The following is a 9975-nucleotide window of genomic DNA, read 5'->3' as shown; positions in this document are numbered from 1 at the left end:
TATTTTTCCCCCAAAATTGCTTTTTTTACCCCAAATCCTTTTTCCCCAAAAATACCTTTTTTCCCCCAAATATTTTCCCCAAAATCTTTTTCCCCAAATCTCCTTTTTTCCCCAAATCTCCTTTTTTCCCCAAAATCTCCTTTTTTGCCCCCAAATCTTTTTCCCCAAATCTCTTGTTTTTCCCCCAAATCTCTTTTTTTCTCCAAAATATCATTTTTCCCCAAAAATCTTTTATTTCCCCAAAACATCTTTTTCTTCCCCAAAATATTTTCCCCCAAAATCTCTTTTTTCCCCAAAAAATCTTTATTTTCCCCCAAATCTTTTTCCCCCAAATCTCTTTTCCCCCCTTTTTTTCCCAAAACCTCCTTTTTTCCCCCCAAACCGCCCCCTCCCAGTGGCTTCAATGGCCCCAAACCCGAATTGGTGCCGTTTACCCCTCAACTCCTCCTCCTCCCCCCCCCACGCTGTGACGTCGCTTTCCCGCGCTGTGACGTCACCCCCGCGCCGTGACATCACCCCCCCCGCCCCGCCTTGACCCGCCCCCTTCTCCCGCCCCTCCTCCCGTGACGTCACGACCGTGGCCTCCGGCGGGAGCGGGGTGGGCGGGGCCCGCTGCGCCGTGACGTCAAGGCGCAGCGCGGTGAGGTCAGTGCGGCGCCGCTGCCGGACCCGCTGCCCCTCGGTGCCCGCGTCCCCCCTCCCCCCGCCGCGGCCGGTTCCCCCCCCCCCCTTCCCCTTCCCTTCTCCTCCCCCCGCCGCTCCGTGACGCCTCCGCGGGCCCCGGCGGGAGGGCGGCTCGCCCGGCCCGGCCCGGCCCGGCCCGGCCCCTTCCCGCTGCCGCCTGAGGTAAGAACCGGCCGGGGCGCGGGGAGCGGCGCCGCCGCGGCGGGGTGGGCTGAGGAGCGTTGCGCCGCTGGGGAGGGGGTACCGGGATTCACCAACGCCTCGTACGTCGCCCCGCCGGCGTAACCCGCATTGCGTAGTGCGGCCGCTGCGTCAGGGAGGCCTACGTAAACTGCGCCGCGGAACCCGCCCGGAGGTGTGAGGCCTGTTGCGCAAATGGCGTAAAGCAGGGGAACAGGGGGGGGTGTGGGGCCGCCGGTAGCGTAGCGCCGGTCACGCGCCGGGTGCGTAGGCCCCTGCGCAAAGGGGAGGGCGGGGGTGGAGGGGGGGCGGTGTTCTGCGCGCCGTACGCACTTTGCGCAATCATCAGCCGGCTGTTTGGCGGGAGGACGCGCGGCCCCGCGGCCGGTACCGGGCGCTGCGCAGGCTGCGGGGAGCGGGGGGGTCGCTCCGTACGCGGGGCGTCCGGGGAGAGAGCGGTGAGCGCCCTCCCGCCTGCGCTCTGCGGGTTACGCCGTTTGCGTAAAGCCGGCGCCGCGCTGCGTCCTTTGCGTCCGATGGGAATGCGCTGCGGGGGGGGTGGCGGGCGCCCTAACTCTCTGCGCCGCTAGCGTAAATCCACTAGTGAATCGCAGCGGTGCGGGCCGGGTTACGCCGTTGGCGCTCCGCTCCGCAGAGTGCGCTGCGCGGGGCGGGGCGGGGCGGGCGGCGCGGGGGCACTTCCTGCCGCCGCCATTTTGTCAGCGGCCGGGAGGAGGAAGCGGCGACTCCTGCGCGGAGGCAGCGGCCCCGGGGCCCGCGGTGAGTGACGCCGCCTCCGCCTTCCCCCCGCGTCCCCCGAACCTACGGGACCCCCGGCTGGGCTGCGGGACAGCGGCCGTGGGCGCGCAGAGCGGGAGGAAGGCCCCGCCGCGCCGTTAGGCCTCGGCCGCCCGCCCCCGCCCTGGCCCTGCGGCCGCTCGCTCGGCCTGAGGGGCGGACACGCAGGGAGCGGGACCGGGGCGGGGGTGCGTGGTTCCCGGTGCCCTTTGCTCCCCCTCAGGGCCATTCCCGCCGCTCCCGCCATCGCGCTTGTTCCTCCGCCGCTTAACGGCCCCCGGGGCCCCTTTTAGTGCTTCCCCCCCCTTTTCCCTCACGTTGTTTTCTCCTCGTATCCAAGTTATTTGGAATTTGGGGCCGTGGCAAAACTCTTCAGCCGCTTTCTCACCATTTCGAGTGGGGAAAACACGGGTGGGATGGGCGGCTGCTGCTTCCCCGGGGGATTTGGGGTTGAAATGTCGTAGAATCGGGGTCTTTTGGGACATCACTTCCCACAGCCACTCAGTCCCTGTGTTTGTTTCCCACTAATTAACTTGTGGTGTGAAAATGAAGATTCCGAAGGCGCTTTGGTTGGGGGAGATGAAGAGTTTATGCGCCTAATTAACAGCGGGGAGTAAAACTCTGTTGGTTATAAACTCACATTGTTATTAACCCCTCCGTCCTCATCCTCACGTGCTTTATATCAATTGGTTTATACCCTGAGCTTTATAAAACCTCGTTAATAGCATTTATTCTAATTATTGGTGAAGTTTCGCCGCTCTCTTTGCAGGACTTTCCCCCATTGAAGCGCCGTTACCTTCTCGGCCCCTTTGGCGTCCTCCCCTACCAGCGTGGTTTGAAAAACAAATACCAGGCGGCGCTCATAGGGCTGAATGACAAACAATTAAGCCGATCGATGGTAACGAGCTTTCGGTTGTGCAACCCCGGGCTCGCCGCTTTGGTTCATTTTGGGGCGTATTGTTGGTATTCGCGTCATCCCTTAAAGTTCTGGGGTCATTCGGGCAACAAAACGCTCACAAAGAGTTGGGTTGTAAGCTTGGTTTAAGCCGATTTAATCTCTTTAAGCTCGATTTAAGCGTCTCGTGGTAAAGTTTAGCTCGGTTTAGGCAACAAAATGAACCAAATCGCTTCGGGCAAGCGAAATATTGAGGATTTCACCTTAAAAGGTGGTTGGTGAGCGATTCTGTTTGGTGGGGTTGTTGCTAATACAAGCGATTGCGGAGATGGATGTAAATCAAACGTACGTCCTGGTGCTCGACCTAAGGCCGCGCGAGCTAAATTTTGGGTTAAAAAGTGGATTTAATGTGTTTTCTTAGTGTTTTAAAGCACGAGGTCAAGGGAAGCATGGGGAGTTCTCCACACCCGAACTCGAGGAACCGCGATAGCGGCTGTAAATAAACACGGTGTTCCCACACGGCCTCTAATCTTTGCCCCTTGGCAGAGCCCGCGATTACTCACTTTAAAGCACTAAAATGCGACTTTCCTGCTTGTTTTATCCCCTCTCAACTGCTTTAATTACTTAAAGCGGGATAATTAGCGCTGACGATACGCCGAGCGTGACTTTGGAGCCGAGCGGAGTTCCCATCCTTGGTGTCAATACACCTTATTTTATCGCCGATAAAACAGGAATCGCGCTTTGGTTGCAAACGGGCGCAGGTAGGAAGCGATCTCACCCCGCCAAACGAGCCGTCGGTCTCCCTCGCGCTGCTAATTACCTTTAATTAAGTTCTTTTTGATCTTTGGCGCTTTGGTAACGGGCTGTAGGTCACCTCGCTCGTTTGGAACGGTTCCTCCTCAATCAACTTGACCTGGTAATTATCTACCGGCGTTTGGAACCGGTTCAGGAACGTCAACGGGTTTGTTGCAGGGGGATGTTTTACCGTAACCCCCACGTGAAATCCTGGGGTGAAATCCACTGGATTGGAGTCGCTTAGAACTCAAAGATGATCTTAAAACGCTAAAATCTGAGTTGGGGCACCATCCCTATTAAATCCAAGGTGAAATCGCCGCTCAACGTGGAGCGGGGAATGAATCTATCGCGGTAGCGCCCGCGGAAGGGTCGGAATCGGGCTCTTTTTGCCGTGAAAACGGAGAAAAACGAAGCGTCCGTGAGCTTACGAGGGAATCGGGAGGATTGTAGCGGGGTCTAATTGAATAATAGGTGTTTTAAAGCTCTTTAATATCTAAATCCGCAAGCTTTCGGAGCGATATTGGCAGCATGGCTGGGTTTCCTAGGCCGGGATTAACGCAGGGCAGAGAGCCGGTGCGCAAGGATCCCAAAGCCCGGCTTGCACGGCCAAGAACGCGGCGTTTCACCCCAAAACGGAGCGTTTGCGGCGCTATAAGACGGCCAGTGGATTTATCCGCATCAAAGGTGAATGTTCGTTATGCAAACGAGCGACGTTCATCATAAAAACGCCTGATTTTAGCTTCAAACAAGCGCTCGGCCGCCTCCGATTGTTAAACAGCTTGGAAGAGTCGGATGTTCGTTAAACACCGAAAGGTTTGGGTTTAAAAGCAAAAGCCAAACGTTGGGGGTTTTCTGCTCCCGTTTCTTGAGGAATTTTGGCGGCGTTTGGGGAAAACGTCGTAAAACCACCGTTTAGTTTCTATCCTAAAAGCATCAAACGCACGATGAACTTTTAGTGTTGAAATTCCCGTTTTCTGCCTTTGAATGGATGGAAATCTCAGTCAGGACTAAACTTTTTCCTTACAAATCCACATTTCACTTGGAGGGGATGGGAAAGGACCCAAAACACCTCGATTGAAATGGGAATTCACAGCTTGAAACCGCCCAAGCGGACCCAAAACTCTTGTTTTTTGCCACTTTTCACCCCTATTTTGTGACATTTTGGGGGCTTTTCCCACCAAACTTTGCACATTCTGAAACCGGAGGGAAATTGGGAGGTTTCACCCCAAATTATTTGGGTGATTTACGAGTGGTTCGATGCTTTGGGTTGAAAAACGCATCGTTTGGGAAAGCGATGGAGCCGATGGCGCGCGGGTTTTATCTCCTCGATCGATCCCGATCGCTGATATTCGTTAATCGAGTCGTTATTAGGACGCGTTTCAAGCCTAATTAAGCTTCGCAAGATTCTATCGCGGCGTTGAGAATATCAACCCCATTGATTTGCCTGATAAAGGGTCAAATTGCGCTCGGGTCGCTCGAGCCCTCGTTAGCGCTGGCGGATAACGAGGCCTAACGAAGCGGTTGGTGTTGTATTTAAATTAAAACCTGAGATTTATAGGTCAGTTTTGCTCTTTTTTTAACGTGATGAGCATCGCGCTTAAATCGGGACGATGTTAAATGAATCGGCGCGTAATTAAGCAATTATGTGTTTAAACAAACCTGGGCGCTTCGGCAATTAAATGGTCTTTTCCAGTATCGCGTCGGCTTAATTTAATTAATGTCTGCCAGCACGTTGGCTTTAATAACCGAGATACGAAAGCAAAACAAGCTCCGAAACTTCAATTATATCACAGCCGCTAATTAAAATAACGTGGAAAATTTATTAGAGCGCTTTGGAGTTGATTTATCCCAGAGATTCATGTTTGGAGCCACCGGTTATGGGTTAATTAAAGAATAATCCTGGAGTTCCTAATAAGTGATTAATTACGGGAGGTGAAGTGTGAGGAAGGAAGAGTTTTGGGTTAAAAAGTGGCGGAATTGGTGCAGAGGGAGCGTCGCTTTGTATCCATTTCTGGAGGCGCGACTGCGACTCTGTTAATCTCAACTTTAGGCAAGATCAGTTAGGCGAGATCAAGGATGGAACTCGTTTTCGCCTCGGTGGGGGTTTAGAAACTCATTGTTGGGAAAGCAAAAGAGATGCCGGATCAGGTGTAAGTCTTGCTCGGTGGTTTAACTTCTACACTTGGCTTTGTTAGTCCTGTTGGGTGATTTAACTTCTACACCTGGGTTTGTTAGTCCTGCTCAGTGGTTTAACTTCTGTGTGGGGTTTTGCTAGTCCTGTTGGGTGATTTAACTTCAACACAGGGCTTCGTAAGTCCTGCTCGGTGGTTTAACTTCTACACCTGGGTTTGTTAGTCCTGCTCGGTGGTTTAACTTCTACACTTGGCTTCATTAGTCCTGCTCAGTGGTTTAACTTCTACATGGGGCTTTGTCAGTCCTGCTCAGTGATTTAACTTCTACACCAGCTTTGTTAGTCCTGCTCGGTGATTTAACTTCTACACCAGGCTTTGTTAGTCCTGCTCGGTGATTTAACTTCTACACCAGGCTTCATTAGTCCTGCTCGGTGGTTTAACTTCTACGTGGGGCTTTGTTAGTCCTGCTCGGTGGTTTAACTTCTACGTGGGGCTTTGTAAGTCCTGCTCGGTGGTTTAACTTCTATGTGGGGCTTTGTAAGTCCTGCTCGGTGGTGTAACTTCTGTGTGGGGCTTTGTAAGTCCTGCTCGGTGATTTAACTTCTACACCAGGCTTTGTTAGTCCTGCTCAGTGGTTTAACTTCTACGTGGGGCTTTGTTCATCCTGCTCGGTGGTATAACTTCTGTGTGGGGCTTTGTTAGTCCTGCTCGGTGGTTTAACTTCTACGTGGGGCTTTGTTAGTCCTGCTCGGTGGTTTAACTTCTACACCTGGCTTTGTTAGTCCTGCTCGGTGGTTTAACTTCTACTTGGGGCTTTGTTAGTCCTAAAGCAGCTTCCTTTCTTGAGCTGGTTCTTAATCACCCGCTCACCCTTTTGATGTTAATTTGATGAGCTCAAGAGTTATTAAAATGAGGCAAAAAACCCTGAAAAAACCATCACCTTGGGACAGAAGTTTCTCCACTCAACTGCATCTCCTGAAACTTTAAGCCGAGCTTAAAGCTCCGCGGTGCTTTTAGTCTGCACCTACACCCTTTTCTTGCTTAAGACCCGAACGATGGGAAATGAGACCAGTGAGGTTGCCTGGAATTACTTAGTGCTGATCGATCAAATAGATGATAATCAATGAAGTTGGGTTGGGAATTTGGGGACGGGAGGCGTCGAATTTTGGGACGGGGCGCCCCAGAATTTTGGGGACAGGGTGAGTTGGAATTTGGGGACAGGATGCATCAGGATTTTGGGGCGCATCAGTATTTTGGGACGGGATGCGTCGAGATTTTGGGACGGGATGCGTCGAGATTTTGGGACGAGATGAGACACCTCAAAATTTTGGAGGCGGGAGGCGTCGGAATTTGGGGACAGGGCACCTCACAATTTGGGGACAGGACGTGTTGTCTCAGCAATTTCGGGATGGGACGCGTTGGAATTTTGGGACACCTCGAATTTTGGGACGGGAGGTGTCGGGATTTTGGCGCTGGGGTCCTCGAGATTTTGGGACAGGGTGCCTCAATTTTGAGACATGAGGCTTTGGGGTTTTGGGGACGGGGCGCTGCGCCTCAAATTTTGGGGACGGGACGGGGCACCTCGGCATTTTGGGAACAGGGCGCGTTGCCTCCAAATTTGGGGACACAAGCCATCGGGATTTTGGGACGAGGCGCGTCGGATTTTGGGGACGGGGCATGTCGCCTCGAAATTTGGGTTGCGTTACCTCAATTTTGGGACGGGGCGCCTTGGAATTTTGGGACCGGAGGCGTCAGAATTTGGGACACATCACCTCGGGATTTTGGGACACGAGGTGTTGGGATTTTGGGACGGGGCGCGTCGCCTCAAAATTTGGGATGCGTCGCCGGAATTTTGGGACGGGACGCATTGGAATTTGGGACGGGAGGCATCAAAATTTTGGGATGCGGTGCCTTGAATTTTGGGACAGGAGGCGTCGGATTTTGGGATGGGGCACCTCAAATTTTGGGACGCGTCGCGTTGGGATTTTGGGACACAAGGCATCAGGATTTTGGGGACTGTGCGCGTCGGATTTTGGGGATGGAGCGTGTTGCCTCGAAATTTGGGACCCGCCGCCTCAATTTTGGGACATGGTGCCTTGGAATTCCGGGACAGGGCGCGTCGGGATTTGGGGGCGCATTGGAATTTGGGATGGGAGGCATCGAAATTTTGGGACGTGACGCCTCGAAATTTTGGGACAAGACGCGTCGGATTTTGGGACGTGGTGCGTCAAAATTTTGGGACCCCTCGGGATTTTGGGGACGGGACGCATTGGAATTTTGAGGACGGGGATTTGGGGATGTGGCACCTCAAATTTGGATATGGGGCACCTCAGAATTTTGGGATACGTCACCTTGAATTTTGGGATGCATCATCACATCGGGATTTTGGGACATGAGGCATCGGGATTTTGGGACTGGGCTCATTGGATTTTGGGTGTGTTGCCTCGAATTTTGGGACAGGAGGCCTCGGAATTTTGGGATGCAGCACCTCAGAATTTTGGGATGGACGCGTCAGAATTTGGGACGGGAGGCGTCAAATTTTGGGACGCAGCACCTTAAAATATGGGATGGGGTGCGTCACATTTTGGGGACGGGGCACAGTGCCTTGGAATTTGGGGATGCGGTGCCTCGGAATTTGGGGACGTGTCGGGATTTGGGGACGCGGTGCCTCAAATTTTGGGACAGGAGGCATCAATTTTGGGACACCTTTAATTTTGGGACAAGATGTGTTGGAATTGGGACGGGAGGCGTCAGAATTTTGGGGACGGGGCACATCAGGATTTTGGAGATGGGAGGTGTCGGAATTTTGGGACGCATCACCTTGAAATTTGGGGACGAGACGCGTCCAAAAATTGGGGATGGGTCGCGTCGGAATTTGGGGATGCGGCACCTCGGAATTTTGGGAACAGGAGGTGTCGGGATTTTGGGAATGGGGGCATGTCGGAAATTTTGGGACGGGACACCTCAAATTTTGGGACAGGGCGCATCGGAATTTTGGGACGTGGCGCCTTGGATTTTGGGACACGAGGCATCGGGATTTTGGGACTGGGCACGTTGGATTTTGGGGACGGGGCGCGTTGCCTCGGAATTTTGGGACACGTCACCTCGGAATTTGGGAATGGAGGCCGTCCAAAAATTGGGGACACGGTGCCTTGGAATTTTGGGGCCGAGAGGTGTTGGGATTTTGGGACTGGGTGTGTTGAATTGTGGGGATATGGGGCGCATCACCTCGAAATTTGGGACACGTCACCTCAATTTTGGGATGGGGCGGAATTCGCCTCGGAATTTTGGGATGTGGTGCCTCGGAATTTGGGGACGGGGGCGTCGGAATTTTGGGATGCCTCAAATTTGAGGATGGGACAACTTGTAATTTTGGGGACGCGGCGCCTCGGGATTTTGGGATGGGATGTGCCGAAATTTTGGGTCGTGGCATGTCGGAATTTGGGACACGTTGCCTTGGGATTTTGGGACGGAGCACCTCAGAATTTTGGGGACACCTCGAATTTTGGGACAGGGGGGAGCGTCCACATTTGGGACAGGGGGACGCATCGGAATTTTGGGACGTGGTACCTTGGAATTTTGGGGACGTGGCGCCTCAGGATTTGGGGACGGGGCACATCGGGATTTTGGGACGCGACACCTCGAAATTTGGGACAGGAGGCGCATTGGAATTTGGGGGCGCCTTGGGATTTGGGCCGGGGCGCCTTGAAATTTTGGGATGCCTCAAATTTGGGGACGGTGCGCGTCAGGATTTGGGACGCGAGGCGGCACATCGGAATTCTGGGATGGGACCCATCAGCATTTTGGGACACGGCGCCTCCGAATTTGGGAACGGGAGGCATCAGGATTTTGGGAACGGGGCACCTTGGAATTTTAGGAGAGGGTGCCTTGGGATTTGGGGACGGGACACCTTGAATTTGGGGCCGTGTCGCCTTGGAATTTTGGGACAAGATGCGTCGGAATTTGGGATGGGAGGCATCGAAATTTTGGGATGCGGCGCCTCAACTTTTGGGATGGGCCACGTCGGATTTTGGGACCCAGCACATTGGGATTTGGGGATGGGGCGTGTGGGATTTTGGGGACGGGGCGCATCGCCTTGACATTTGGGATGTGGCGCCTCAATTTTGGGACACGGCACCTTGGATTTTGGGGACGGGGCACGTCTGGATTTTGGGATGGGGTGCATCAGCGTTTTGGGACACGGTGCATCAGAACTTGGGGACAGGGTGCCTCGGAATTTTGGGACAGGGTGCCTTGGGATTTGGGGACGGGACACCTCGAATTTGGGGCCATGTCGCCTCGGAATTTTGGGACAAAACGCATCGGAATTTGCGATGGGAGGCACCGAAATTTTGGGATGCGGCGCCTCAACTTTTGGGATGGGCCACGTCGGATTTTGGGACCCAGCACATTGGGATTTGGGGATGGGACGTGTGGGATTTTGGGGACGGGGCGCATCGCCTTGACATTTGGGATGTGGCGCCTCAATTT

The 9975-nt window shown here is 53.8% G+C and overlaps 1 protein-coding gene across 6 annotated transcripts in view; it reads left to right on the top strand.

Annotated features, from left to right (window-relative positions):
* Window positions 1-706: 706 nt before the first annotated feature.
* Window positions 707-9975, top strand: part of BRD4 (bromodomain containing 4) — a 62833-nt gene continuing 53564 nt past the window's right edge. For 4 of the 6 annotated variants that reach the window (XM_080361340.1, XM_080361341.1, XM_080361336.1 and 1 more), the window contains exon 1: window positions 707-846. The gene's annotated coding sequence lies outside the window, so the exon portion shown is untranslated. Of the gene's footprint in view, window positions 847-1585; window positions 1645-9975 lie in introns of those variants that run through there. The other 2 variants (XM_080361337.1, XM_080361339.1) reach the window with 2 other exon arrangements.

The sequence above is a fragment of the Nesoenas mayeri genome (genome assembly GCF_963082525.1).
Source record: "Nesoenas mayeri genome assembly, chromosome: 31".
NCBI classification, from domain to species: Eukaryota; Metazoa; Chordata; class Aves; order Columbiformes; family Columbidae; genus Nesoenas; species Nesoenas mayeri.
This window is presented reverse-complemented; position numbering and strand designations above follow the sequence as displayed.